Raw genomic sequence first — 15,139 nt, 5'->3', positions numbered from 1 at the left:
GGACAGTCGCCCTCCAGAAGCTGGCCTTCCTTGAAGCCTCCCGGAACCCGTGACTGCAGAGCCAAGCTGCATCTTCCTCACCTGAAGCACCCGACATCGAAGGGCTCCTTGCTGTGAGCCCCCTGGTCACTGTGCCGTGACCCAGACTCTGTCCCCTCTGCTTTCAGGTTCTTCTCTACATTTTCTCCATCTTAGATCTTCACGACTTCATCGACGCTTTAGCTAGCAGCAGTTTGGACTCCTTTTCCATTGAAAATCAGCCCGCGACCCGACACCAGAATCGACCTATGCACCCGGCTTCCCTGGGGCAGGTAACAGTGGTACTTCGGTACTCCCGTGGTGGTGGGCTCTCCAAAGCCTTAAGTCTCAAGCCTTAACTTTGTACTACTGCTAGAAGTGTCTTTAAACTGTAAATATTCAACCGCGACATTCTCCATAGGCTAACATTGCGATCCCGATAGCAGCTCTTTGCACTGCACGCGTCTCCCGTGGGTCCCCTTCCTCTTAACTGTGGGTGGATTCTGAAGGGGCAAGCGATCCTGAATGCCCTAGGCATTGCCTGTAGAATTGTCGTGGTTCTTATACCACTATTTTAGTATATGGTTTGGTCCCCCCCCCCGGGGCCCATTGATTTCTGTGCTATTTATTGTGTTTATAAATGCTTGTTTGAAGTGTAACTTTGCCACTAGTCACATAAAGTGACTGTGGGATTCTGTCTAGAATAAATACATATATTTTATATATATACCTGTGTGGGCTACTCTTTCATTTGGTTATTCAAGAGGTTATTATGGTAAAACAATAAGCTTAACACTCCTTCAAGACTTAGCCTGAAGGCTGCTCTCCACAGCTACCACTAGGATAGCTTTCTTTAAAGGTTGTCTTAAACCTATCATCAATAAGAGTCGAATTGGACTGGTGCAAGGTGTCCCTATAACTAGGAACAGCATATGCCAGGCCAACTTCTCACAGTTAGCTTCATCAATTCAGGCCATCTCCCCGGGTCCTCTCCATTATCGGGCGCTCCAGTGACTCAAAATCCGTCATCTCCAGAAAGGCCTCCGGTATTCGGATCAGATTCCTCTTTCAGAGGAAGCGAGGTGGGAGATGTTGTGGTGGTTGGAACACATGGAGTCCTGGAATGGCCGAGCCCTATTCGGAGTGTCCCCGGAGGTGGTGATAGAATCCGATGCCAGTCGGTGGGGATGGGGAGCCCTGTTGCGGTCCAATGTCCACGGGAGGCCGGTGGTCTTCGGAGGAATTATCTCTCCATATCAATTGTCTGGAGCTTCTGGCGGGGTCTTTTGCGATCCGTTGTCTGTCTCCACGCATGACGAACTGTTGCATTCTCCTGCGCATGGACAATGTTTCAGCGGTTCGATATGTCAACAAGTTAGGGGGGACACGTTCCAAGATTCTGGCAGAGATCGCCAAGGATTTTTGGCACTTCTGTCTTCAGAGAAACATCACGGTGATTGCAGAGTACCTTCCGGGTCACAGCAGTCTGGTGGCGGACTGGAATTCTCGTCATCTTCAGGATTTCAGCGATTGGAGACTTCACCCTCGGGTGTTCAGATACCTGTCTCGAATGTGGGGTCCCTGCCAGATCGATCTTTTTGCCTCTCGACTCAACACTCAACTTCCTCGGTTTTTCAGTTGGCGTCCGGATCCGGAGGCTCTGGCCACGGATGCATTTCTACAGACATGGCCGTCTCTTCTGTGTTATGCCTTTCCCCCGTTTGTCATGATATCCAAGGTTCTGGCACGCATGAAATTTTATCAGACGGAGTTGATCCTGATCACCCCTCTCTGGAGGGCTCAGGCTTGGTTCCCAGTTCTTCTGCAGATGTCTTGTGCAGTGCCACTTATTCTTCCCCAGCTGTGGAATCTGTTATTGGACCCTCTCAACAATCCTCATCATCTAATAGAGTCGGGTCAACTCTTTCTGGTGGCATGGCGGGTTTCGGGGATCGCTGGCAAATCCCAGGCCTTTCGCGAGACGCTTCCAGATTTATCAACGAAGCTTGGTCTCCCAACACACACAAACATTATGCCGCAGCATGGAAACGTTGGTGTGATTGGTGCGCTCAACGGGAAGTGGATCCCTCTTCAGCAGATGTCTCTTTGATTGTAAATTTTTTAGCATCTATTGCCTCCTCCGGGCTTGCATATAGGACTGTCAATAATTTCCGCTCTGCCATCTCTGCAGGACATATTCCTATTAATGGTAAACCTGCTGGTGAACATCCTTTGGTTTCTAAATTACTCAGGGGTATCAGGTTGGTTAAACCACCTTGTCCGAAATATGTTGCTCTATGGGATGTTTCTATTGTCTTACGTTTCTTGGAGGCTTGGCCCTCCAACGATTCCTTATCCCGCAAGCAGTTATCTGCAAAATTGACTATGTTGTTATGCCTGGTCTCTTGCAAACGCGTTTCTGATGTTTGCGCGCTAGATCTTGCAGGTCGTACCTTTTCACCTGAAGGAGTTACTTTTTCTATTTCCAGACGTACTAAATGTAATACTACCTCAGTTACTTACCCGAGTTTTCCCAATAATCCAAAACTTTGTGTAGTGCAATGTATTAAGGATTATGAGGTAAGTACTGCTCAATTTCGACAAGATATACATGGTCAATTGTTGATTGCGTTGCAAAAAACTTTTCGCCCTGTGACCACGGCTACCTTAGCAAGATGGGTCTGATGGCTCATGGGTGAGGCAGGTATTGATATTACAGCTTTTGGTGCGCATTCAACTCGTGGAGCAATGGCTTCCAAGGCGTTTTCTATGGGAGTGACCTTAATGGATACTATGAAAGCAGCTGATTGGTCAACTGACTCTATGTTTAAAACTTTTTCTTATAAACCTATTTTGGATATTGCTTCTGTTGTGGTGGCGCAGATTTGAACAAGCATAATTGGAGCCTCCGGTCCTGACATAGGATTCAAAATTTGCGAACATACGTGACAAGAATTTTCAATTCTATTAAGGACACGGAGGCGAGGATTATCCCACCCATTTTTTCTGTCATGTATTTTTCATATATATCTTTGCATATGGTAATTTTCCATTCTATATTTCTTGTGTATTGTTATGATGTAATTTGGATGAATTCCTTGTTTTTTCTTCCCTCCCCTTAGTCTCTATACCTTTTTTCCTTCACATAGGAATGGTATATTACGACTTTATATCTTTTTTCAGGTTCTGATCCGAAGTGAGTTGCGCTCTTCTACTTTTTCTTGGATTATCTTTAGGATACATGCTGGTTCCGGTTTTGGGATGTCGACTCAAGCATCAAGTCAGCTGCTCCAACCTGTTGGTCTCTTGTTGCAGTGATCGAGCTACGTTGTTTTCTTCCAAGCTCTTCCCAGATGTTGGACTATTTTTCTTCTTCTACCTGTTCTAACTACCAAAGAAAGAGGATGTGGTATTCTCTTGGTGACCTTTTATACGAAGACACTCTGTGGTTATTATGTCATACCCAGTGGGGTCATGGGTATTGTAGTCTTGGTTTTATTTTATTGTACTATGATTGGCTGCTGAGCAATTTCTTAGTAAAGAAATGAGAAGCATAATCCTTGCCTCTGTGTCCTTAATAGAATTGAAAATTCTTGTCACGTATGTTCGCAAATTTTGAATTGACGAGACTAAGCATTTTCCTCGTAGCGCGAGCTGTTTAAATACTTATCCAGTGCTCGTGCTAATCTCCTGCATGCGTTTGTTTGCCTGTGCGCGTGCAGCACGTTTCCACCGTTAACACGTGGAATATTAATTAACATCTGCCTCAGAGGCAACGTGTCCCTCAGTCTTTAGCCTCAAATCCAATTTACATATTAGGTGTACATTGGGAATAACACTATTCTGTTGCATGATTTAAGAACATTACTTTCATTATGTTTTTCTTAAGCTTACAGCAGAACATGTTACCAAAATAAACATGACATACAGAGAATTGAAGGATACTTTACAAATCTAATGCCAGCATGATTTATTCCGAATGGAATACGGTCTAAGAGGCTGTACCATGGGAGAAAACCCTGAGATTCATGACAGTTCTCCCCCGCAACTACAGTCTTACCGGTCGTGGTTTATCTGGATTAAGGGAGTGAAAACGCCTAACTAATCTAGGGGCGTTCACATGCGAAGCTGGCTCCCAGGATTGTTCAGTTTCATCATAACCCTTCCAGTCAATCAGATAGTATAATTTTTTTATTCACTCTCTTGGCATCAACAATTCGTTTAACCTCATATTCCAGGTGATCACCAATAATGATTGGAGGGAGGGGATTATCTTTTCTTGTCCCTGGGTAGTAAGGTTTCAATAGGGAAACATAAAATACTGGATCAATTTCAAATTTGTCAGGTAACTGTAGTTTCATAGTCACTGGATTTATAATTTTTTGAACAGGAAATGGCCCCAGAAATCTTGGTCGTAATTTTCTTAGTCCTTCTAGTTGTATGTTACGGGTAGATAACCAAACTAAATCGCCCACTTGATAAGATGGTTCAGGAAACTGATGTTTGTCAGCTTGTGCTTTGATGTTTATTTTATTTTGGGCTAAACATTTGTTAGCTTTGTCTTGTATTGCTTGCAATTCTTTAATTTAATCTGATACAGATGGTGCTAAAGTTCGTATAACTGGGGTGTGTGTAGGAATACAACGGGGATGATACCCTGTGGAGAAAAAGAAAGGGAGAACAACCTAGCGCAGAATGAACGAGGAGGAGTCAGGTAAGCGCTGAACTGGAATTGACAAGACTAAGCATTTTCTTCGTAGCGCGAGCTGTTTAAATACTTATCCAGTGTTCGTGCTAATCTCCTGCATGCGTTTGTTTGCCTGAGCGCGTGCAGCACGTTTCCACCGTTAACACGTGGAATATTAATTAACATCTGCCTCAGAGGCAACGTGTCCCTCAGTCTTTAGCTTCAAATCCAATTTACATATTAGGTGTACATTGGGAATAACACTATTCTGTTGCATGATTTAAGAACATTACTTTCATTATATTTTTCCTAAGCTTACAGCATAACATGTTACCAGAATAAACATGACATACAGAGAATTGAAGGATACTTTACAAATCTAATGCCAGCATGATTTATTCCGAATGGAATACGTTCTAAGAGGGTGTAGCATGGAAGAAAACCCTGATATAACAATACCAGGGGGTGATTAAAACTTGCACCTCTTCAATGAATCAATGAATAATCTTTTCTTTCCCGTAATGAAACCTGGCAACACATATCGTCTAGTTTTAGACTACAGACATCTGAACTCATGCACAAAAACATTTGCAGTACAGAACGCACACAGTGCGGTATTGATAAACAACAGTGTGCGGAAAAAATACAAAACAACACTAGATATCTCAAATTGATTTTTTCTCCCAAAATATAGCACCTGAGAGCACATATTTGACAGCATTCTCAGCGCTGGGGTCCCAGTGACAATTTTGTTGACTCACCCAGGGGAATAAGAACAGCCCAGTGTTGTTTTTAGCTAGGGTAACTGAGTTACTTCAGAATCTGGATGAGGAGGCATTGTCCCATGTAGGTGATATTTATCTGATAGAAGATGACCTAGAGGAAAACTTGACCAGGGTGAGCACCATCTTTTGGGGATTCGCCTCTGAGGGCTACAAATGTAACTTTAAAAAATCAAAAATAGCCCACCTCAATGTCCAATTTTTGGGATATGAGCTTTCAAGTGAAGAGAAAAGCTTGGCAGCCAACTATTTAGAAAAGTGCACGCTGCTCCAATCTCCAAAATCATTGAAAAATGTACTATCCATACTGGGATTCCTGAATTTTGTTGAAATTACATTTTGGATTACGCAGAGGGTTATACTTTTCTACGACCTCATAAGACCTGATTTTTCAGTTAGGCAATGGACACAAGAATACACAGATATCCTTTGTTCCCTACAAGCTGACATGATAGTTTCTAAACACTTACAGTCACGCGTAAATGTCCTCAACCTGGTGATACGTATAGTTGCGGGTCAATCTGGGTACACCTACCTAACATTCAATGAAGGCGAAACAGTACCCATAGCATACAAATCACACTTATACACGCGTATTGCATCTACAGAGAAAATTCTGACAGCAGTACAGACTGCTGTAGTGAAAGAAAGAGCACTGGCTCAGGGGAAACAAATAATTGTCATGACTCCGGTACCGGCCGTAGAGGCTGCTACAAAGGCAAGCGTTCCAAATGTTAAAGCCTTACATCCGACATGGATACAATAGGCTAATAGAATACAGATACAACCCAAGTCTAAAAACACAAGCATTTCTGCAATATGAAATAAGAATATCCTCTCCCGAATGAAATAATGCCTCTTGATCAGTATGAATACATAATTTACACTGAGGAAACTGCTCAGCCGGCCATTGGAAGTAAACAACAATTCAGCGCTGCATGTGCGATTGTAAAAGGTCGTATTCAGGACGGCAAGTTCTATCCTAGCTGTACAAAGACACAGTCTCTAGGAGGCTGTACGGCTCAGCTGGCAGAATTAAAAGCTCTTTTACTGGCACTGATTAATACGGATCAAGAATTCCCCGCACTAATTGTGTGTGATTCATTTTACTGTGTCCTGTCATACAATGAATATCTTCACTACCAAAATGGGTTTAAGGACTCAAAAGGTGGCACAATTAAGCATAAAATGCTATGGGAACAGGTAGCTGAGTTGAAAAACGTACTACCAAGAGCTCATGTGATACACACGCTGATTCATCAACGTGATGGCGTTCACGTTGAAGGTAATTCATTGGCTGATGAAGCTGCGAAGTGGGCAGTATGAACTGCTTCCGTAGCTGCAATCACTCATTCAAAAACGAGAATAGACGGACAGATAATGGTAGCTGTCATTGCTTCACGCAAAGACAATAAGGCATCGCCGAAAGGTTTTCTACTTAAGTACTCCTACAAGTTAGATGCGAACAACATTCCATATGCTCAGATTCCAGGAGTGGGGGATAGAGAAATACCAAACATGGATCGCAGATTAGGATTAATACTAACTGCACACGAGGGTCTGGGTTCTGCACACGCAGGAGTTACTGCAACAGTTTCTTTATTGAAACAAAGCTACTGGTGGCCAGGGTTAACAAAGTAAACCAAAGATTTTGTCTTAAAGTGCGACATCTGCCAGCAAATGAAGGGTTCCACTGTAGCTCGTCCTGTGCAGACACCATTATTAATATCAGACAGACCACTCGTGTGTGTCTATTTGGACCACTGCGGCCCCTTACAATCTGATGGGGCTTACAAGTACATCATGGTTGCAGTGGATTCCTGCTTGAGGTTCCTATGGGTATGGCCTCAGCGCTCGGCTGACGCTCAAACTGTTATCAACGATTTGCGAGTCTTTATAGGGACATACGCAGTTGGCACATTACATTCTGACCATGGCCCTGTGTTTAGCTCTAAGGCTTACAAGGAAGCCATGCAAAGTTTGGGTGTTACATTGCGGTACTCCTCTCTATACCATCCTGAGGTAAATTCAGTTGTGGAGAGGAAAAACTAGGACTTAAAGCAATCTTTAACAGCAAGGGTATTAAGTGCGGGCGGCAGTTGGGTCAATCATTTGTATGGGGTACAGCGAGCCATTAACAACATGCCAATAAGTTCTTTAGGGGGTGTCACTCCTTACGAGAAAATCAAATCAAATTGGAACTCTACAACATTTGACACTTTGTATGATGTGCATGGCTTTCCGATGCTTGTAGTCATTGGAACTATATATACGGAATCATTAGAGCTAATGCATGAGTGACAATTTGAATTAGCATTTTTAGAGATTTTTAAACATTTTTTTAAGCAAAACTATTGTTTTTACTGTAGTTGTTTGTGTACCAGTACCTAGACAGCCTAGTAGTACATTAGAATGTAATTATGTTGTCCAGTCGCATGAGGAGTGAGTGTTATATTCCATATTATTACCTCAATATAGGCTCAGGTAACATCCTAACCTTCCACCTATATTCTCCCCTACATTACACACATAACAGTTCTTGGGGACTGACCTTTTACCTGGATACGACACTGCACACAGAACACAGAATTTTCCCTAGTAAAAGCCTCATACATTATGCATGACGATTCTTTTAAACTCAGCAGGACTACCATCTCCTGCATAATAACTATTTATAAAGTTCATTCCCGGCGTCATCCTAAGTCCGACAATGGCACAGCAAGGTAGAACCCCTGGGAACACCTTTGGGTATATAAACATCACATCTTCCTGAGATAGGGTGAGGAGAACAAGGACTTCCATGCCGACACATTGACGCGAGGCTCCTGCATGATACTCCAGCACACAGTGGTCTGACATCCCTTGTGGGGTTTCCAACTCGAGACCAAGACGGGGTCCCACAGGACTTCCATGCCGACACACTGACCCGAGACGCTGAGGCTCCTGAATGCAGATACTCCAGCTCTCAGTGGTCTGACATCCCTTGCGGGTTGTCCAACTTGAGACCAAGACGGGGTCCCACAGTCTCTCACTTCAGGTAATGGGGTTGGCTTTATCCTAGGGGGATTCTTGGTTTAACACCTACACACATGCTCGGTACACTTTGGTACATCTAGGGCTGCATCATAGGAGTACGCATTTTATTGTCATGTATTTTATATACCTACCACGTATTCATGGTTTTAGCACAATGGTAGAAATCTACCATCCTTTTACTTTCTTAGTGCTACTAATCATTTATATTTGTTTCTGTCTAGTGGTTGTTTCAGCGCATCTATTCTACACTAGAATAACAACTGTTCAATAAATGCTTATTGGAAAACGTCCATACTGTTTATTCTGTGTATCTCTCTGAGACAAAGTGAGCACGACTGACTGAGCAAAAAGTATTACACTGTTTCCACAGTCCTGAGGGATCAGGGTTGTCTTGTTCGATAGTTGCCAAGAACTATTCTCTCCTTGGTAAGAGGGGTTTCTAGTGGCACTGTGAGCTAGCTCGTATACAGGCTAACATACCCGGTAGGGGTGTCTAGAATTAGTCTGGCACCAAAACTACAGTGTATGTTGTCTAAACGCGCAGATCCTATATAGGTTTTATAGGAACTACACAACGTCTGCAGATGAAGGTACACTGAGGGGGCCCCCATCCACTACCTACCCAAAAGGGTCTTGCAGCCTCTGCCTGAAAGAGAAACTATAAATTCATTTGATTTCTCTTTAGGCCTGTGTCAGAACAAAGTCAGCATGCTGCACACAGCAGTTGAGTTAGAAACACAAACACAGGCAAGGTGAAAGGCCCCCTTCAGGTGTGGGATACTGCCCACCCTCACACTGCTGGGTTGTGGGGGTATGCATTACACCCCTGGAGGTAGCAGAGGTGCAAGAGAGACTGCACATTCTGCAGTTATGTCATAGGTATTTAGCTGCTTTGCTTATTTTGCCACAATTATCTAAAATGCAGTTCCTAGCTTTTGTTGCAGAATGCAAAGAAAATAATGCAGAATAAATTCTCTGCTGCACTGCTATTGTTGGGACCAGTTCTAAACGTAATTAGCTGCCCAGCCCGGTTCTCACTCTGGAATGCTGATGTAGCATCCTGCCAGCCCAGTTACTCACCAATAACCATAACACACTGACAGTAATTTTACACATCTTTATTCTGCTGCTTGAGAGAACTGAACATTCTAAGCCTACCTTCAACTCATCTCTCCAACGCTTACGTCACAGGCCTACGGTGTACAGTGGGAACCAAAAGAGTTCCACCGTTCTTTTATTTACAAGACACTACATTTCCCACTATGTTAAATAAATATATGAATAGATGAATCAATACATAGATATACAGGCAATTAAAATTCTTCACTTAAGCATTGTGGCGCCTGAATCACATGTCCTGATCCGGTCACTGGAAACAAGATCTGGCAGTCGAAGTGTCAGTGATCTGCACAGGTGAGGTGGAATCATCAATAGACACAGTCTCTACATTGACGTTGATGTTTGGTGAGTGATAGACAACTTGTCGAAAATGAGAGGAATCTCTCATAAGGGACTTCCCAGGATGCTGGGCAGTCAACATGTGTCCTTTGGTGTTAGTGATGGTAAAGGGCTCAGCCTCAAAAGAGCATCAGACTTTCTTTTCCTGTGTTGTCTGACAAACACTTGATCTCTTCTTGTAAAGGTGACATCTCTTACATGACATCATCTGTCAGCATATATTTTCATCTTCTGTTTGCGACTAAAGTCCTTAGTCATTCTTGGATCTGAGGTTGGTTAATTGGGGCAGCTTGGCAATCATGGCTCTTCCATGCATGAGAATGGCAGGGCTTTCTCGGTTGTATGACATTACTACCCATTCCGTTGCAACGCATGCCTTTACCACGCATGCGTTACAACGCGAATGCCTTCTCCGCGCATATCCTTTACCACGAAAATGACTTTAACAAGCACACTTCTACAACGATTTTCGTTGTTAAAGTATGCATGTTAATGGCATTTTCATGTTAAAGGATATCTCCGATCACTACTAATTAACCCTAAAAATTAACCCTTATAATTTACCCCTGTGCGACACCACCCACTGATTCCCCCTTACCTCTCCAAGTCCTCTCCACTCCAATCACTTCCGATTTGCGTTTCACGTCGTAAAGAGGAAGCGGAAGTGTCTTCCGTTTCCTCTAACAACGCCTATTGCCTCCACATCTTTTTTCTTCAGATTCTGAAAATGACGAAATCAGGTGAGTTTCTTTGTTGGGGGGGAGGGGAGACCCCCCCAACCCCCCCCCCCCTTTTGTTTTTACCTTTAGCACACATGCCTTTACTACGTATCTTGTAGTAAAGGTATGCGTGGTAAAGGCTATTCGTTGTAACCATGCATGCGTTGTAATGCATGCGTGGTTATGGTTATGCGTGGAAACGGCCGCGTTGTAGTGGCCGTTTCCCGGCTTTCTCCTGTCATTGAGTTAGTGGTTGAATGATAAGCTCGAAGAGTAGTGTTCAAAACAACTTTGAGGTCGAGCTTCTCCAATGCAGCACTTCAAACAGCTATCTTTAGAGTACTTATGAACCATTCTACCAGACCATTGGCCTGGGGCCAAAGAGGAGTGCTTTGTTGATGCTTCATATTGAGGTGATTTAGTAAGTCTTTGAATTCTCGACTTTTAAAAGGTGGGCTGTTGTCAGATTTTCAGATTGTAGGTACACCCCATGTCACAAAGATGTCATCTAATTTTTTTATAATCTTTTCATGTGTTGTGGATGAAAGGTCTTCTACCAATGGAAAACAGTAGTATTCATCAACAATGACTCAAAGAGGATGTCCATTCTCAAAAGGACCAAAGAAATAAATAACTATTCTCTACCAAGCAAGATGTGGCAATTCTGACATGTGCAAAGGGTATTGAATAACTTGAGACAAAACACAGTTGCAAATATGACAAGTCTTTAATTATTTTTCGACCCTTTAGTTGAGGTATGGAAACCAGACTCGGTCAAAGAGAGTTCTCTTGGTGGCAAATTTTCCCCGATGTCCTTCATAGGTGACGTTGATCACTTGTTGTTGTAGACTCTCTGGACTAACAATTTGTGTATCTCGCAGAATGAGGCCTTCTTGAGTCACTGAAAGTTCATCCCTTACATTTTTGAACTTCAAATTCTCACTGTCATTAGTGAGAGGTCCAGAGTGCTGGTTCCACGACAAATGAGCAATAATGTCTATTAACTGTAACATGTCACTAACTTAGCTCATGGCAGTGACAATTTGTTTTAAAGACATGGCAGCTGAAGCGCTTGATTTCACACTAACATTGATGTAGGCCTCCGCTGCCTTACATGCAGTATTAGGGCACTGTAATGGTATTGGACCAAAACACTCACATTTCACTTATCAAAAAAATATTTCTCTTCTATGAAATATTTTTCTTCACAGAGGTGTTTCGTTTTTTTAAAGAACATTTTTAAGGCAAGGTTTAATGAGAATCAAGACTTTAGTATGGTATTACACGGTAGAACGTGCCGGAACAGGATAGGGTTAGACGCTGGTTTGCAGTAGGTACTGCGTAGTCCACCAGATACAGCATCACTCTTTAAAGATGGCGCTCATGGAAGTCACATTGTAGCATTGCAGAGTGGAGAGTAGTCTGTTGTTGTGTTTGATCAGTAAACACGTGATTCGGGTTTGCGTTCGTATATTTGGCGCGTTAGTTGTAGGAAGAACAATCAAAGGTTTGTGAAGGAGATGGCGTGCACGTACAAGATCCTCGGATAATAGTGGAGAGGTGAGCCTCGTAATATCTTCACGGTTTAATGGTGGCATCAGCAAGAGTTATTCAGTATTCGAGTAAGTAATTGAGGTGTTTTGTGATGTCGTTTCAGGGTTTCGGTATTCACTGGTCTCCACATTTATGTGCATACTAGCGACTTGCAGATAGAGACAGGTTAGTATTCAAGCGGCAGAGTACGATATAATACTCCATGAGAGTTCGGTTTAAGGCCGTATATTGGATTTCAGAGTGTCTTCTTATGTTTCAGGTTTTCACATAGCCAATGTGAAACTTAGGTACATAGCATTTTCACGTGGGTTTAAGGTATAGAGAGATGATCTCTTAACTAAGTGTGATAGACACAGGACATGGTGTTTTTTATTTTACGTCATCTTTCCGTTCAGCAATTGGGGGTTCGTGTATTTTCACTGTCTTTCCTTTCATTGGTTTTTGTTTTTCCACACACAATCACACATGTTCATCTTATCAGTTTTTGTCTATATCATATTGACTAGAAATTTTTGTGTATAAAATTTCCCTGTTCATTGAATGACATTGTAACCGATCAATATTTATGTTATTTATAGATAAAGCCCCCGAAGAAGGGACAGAGGGGCCCGGAAATGCATTGGGCATGAGCAAGAATATGTCTCAAGCATTAATTGGAATTTTTGTTACATATATGGATATTGCATGAATTTGAGTTCTGTGATTAAAACAGATCAAACTCATGTTGTAGAGCAATGTTTTGTTAATGCAAATGTGTTGGAATTGAGTATAAACAAGAGTGTCAATGAAAACTTGTTTTGAAATTGAATGTACAGAGAATACCTGTTAGCAAAAGCACGTCAGATATAGTGCACAGGGGTCAAGTAGCAGTACTTGAACACAATTGAGTAGAACTAAGACATAACAGGACAGTATGTCTACCACTGCAGCACGCTCAGTTAAAATAGAGAATTGAGAATAAAAAATAGTTTTATCAGATTACAAGGGAGTGCTCCTCTTCAATAAAAAATAATGGAAAAAGTGAATTGTCCCAAACCACCAGTTATGACAACTCCCATAATTGAACCTAGAAAAGAAAATATAATAATTGATGATCAAGCCAGTGAATGCGATTCGGTAATTTCATTAATGGATTTGCAGATAAGAGGACAGATAAATGAAACCCTGAGAAGAGTTACACCTAGCTGTTCAAAAGAAATACGATTAGAAACATCTACAGGAACCAAAAGTGCCACAATAGTATCCCCGGAAGAATTAGAGAGATGGGCACAGGGAATAGACAAACCGAACCAACAACCAAAGATTTTAGATATTTACAAATTGAAAGTGGAATTGGAAGAAATGATAGCTGGAAATGTGGGACTAGATAGGCTAAATGCTTACAGTGAAGAAGAGTTACTATTCATTTGTAGAAGCATCACTAGAAATGCAAAGAGATTGACAGATCTTGCCTCCAAAATGGGAATTAAAATAGGGAGATCTAAAGTATTACAGAAACCATATAGAGCAGAATTTACTGATAAGGATTTGGAAAATATTAATGTGTCTGGAAGACAATTGCAGATTAAGGAGTTAATGGCCATCTTACAAAAGTGGGGAGACTTAGACAAATGGAAAGCTATGTGGCTGAAGAATCAAGGAGGAAGTTAGTGTCAGAGAGGGGTGCGACGCAGGAGTCGGATCTAGAAGAGGTAATCCATCTTTTCCTGAATCCTGTCCTGAAACCTGTCTTGAAGTCTTTGTCACCTGATCTATCCCAGGGGACCCTTCCAGCTCCTTGGACAAGGGGTTGGTGTCCACACCATTCTAGGTAAATAAACTTCTGTGTAGTATGTCCTTGTACTGCTCTCTCTATCCTCTCCTTTCTGAGTACTGTCATTGTGAAATCTCGTTTAATATAGATGACTGGTTATTGTATTAATTTGCTTTTCCTTCCTTGGAGAAACGGAGTTCGTACTGTATTTTTGAATTTTGCTCACATGAATTTAACTAGATAAACATTTAAAACTTTTCCCGAGTCTGTGGTTATTTCAAATATAGAAAGGAAATTCAATTTATGTCATTTCACCATGAACTAGTTCCAACTAATAGGTCGGTTGACCAGAGGAAAGAACATTTTGATCAGTGAAAGATTAGTTAAGAATGTCAGGTATCTAATCTCATAAAAAGCATTTACAAAAATTGACCCCCAACGGTATTTACTAGCCTATGTGAACATGTGTATTTATGGGCCCACGTGAGTATATGGTGTTTGAGTACCTGAGGCTGGTAACCCGCTGGATCAATACCACGTGACATTGCATAGACAGGAACCCCAAGCCACAGCTCGGAAGCATTCTCTCTGGGTTCCATTCCTGCTGCTGTTCATTGCTGTGATCATTGTTGTGGGAAAGGAGGCGTGTTTTAGTGGTACAAGAGTCAAATGTTCAATAACCAAGAGGGTGTGATGTGACATTGACCCATAGTGCTCCCACATAGAAGCACAGTCAGTGGAGGAGGCAGAAACACACCGCAACAGAAGCATCAATCATATTGCCTGCCTGGGGATGAAGGCTACTGTCCTATCCAATTCATATCTTGGGCACAATCAGGGGCAGGGCCATCAGTGTAGAGTTCCAACTATCATCCCCCATTGCCTACATGATGCAGTAAGGAGCAGGAACAAGAGTAAGGTGGGAAAGGCTGTGACCAGAGAGAAGAACTTACTGTTGGCGCAACCAGCTGATATGCATGAGCATTCTGGGACCCAGCCGTAATCTGAGGAATTTGACAGAAAGCGTTAGTCTAACCCCTGGTGAGTGACACTTGGTGGGGCTGTTCCATTATCACTTCACTGTACACTTTTCATATGAAGAGGCACTTTGTGTGTTGAAACACTTTGTGAG

General features: G+C 42.3%; 1 long non-coding RNA gene across 1 annotated transcript in view; it reads left to right on the top strand.

Moving 5' to 3' along the window:
• LOC146856356 (uncharacterized) overlaps nt 1-12,861 on the top strand; it is a 91,017-nt gene extending 78,156 nt beyond the window's left edge. Inside the window, exons 3-4 of the long non-coding RNA XR_014980934.1 lie at nt 4,619-4,732; nt 12,833-12,861. This is a non-coding gene — a long non-coding RNA (uncharacterized LOC146856356). The remainder of the gene's footprint in view (nt 1-4,618; nt 4,733-12,832) is intronic.
• Nucleotides 12,862-15,139: the final 2,278 nt, after the last annotated feature.

Source organism: Triturus cristatus, chromosome 4_1, assembly GCF_964204655.1.
Source record: "Triturus cristatus chromosome 4_1, aTriCri1.1, whole genome shotgun sequence".
NCBI classification, from domain to species: Eukaryota; Metazoa; Chordata; class Amphibia; order Caudata; family Salamandridae; genus Triturus; species Triturus cristatus.
Note: the sequence above shows the minus strand (reverse complement) of the source record. Positions and strands in the feature narration are given on the sequence as shown.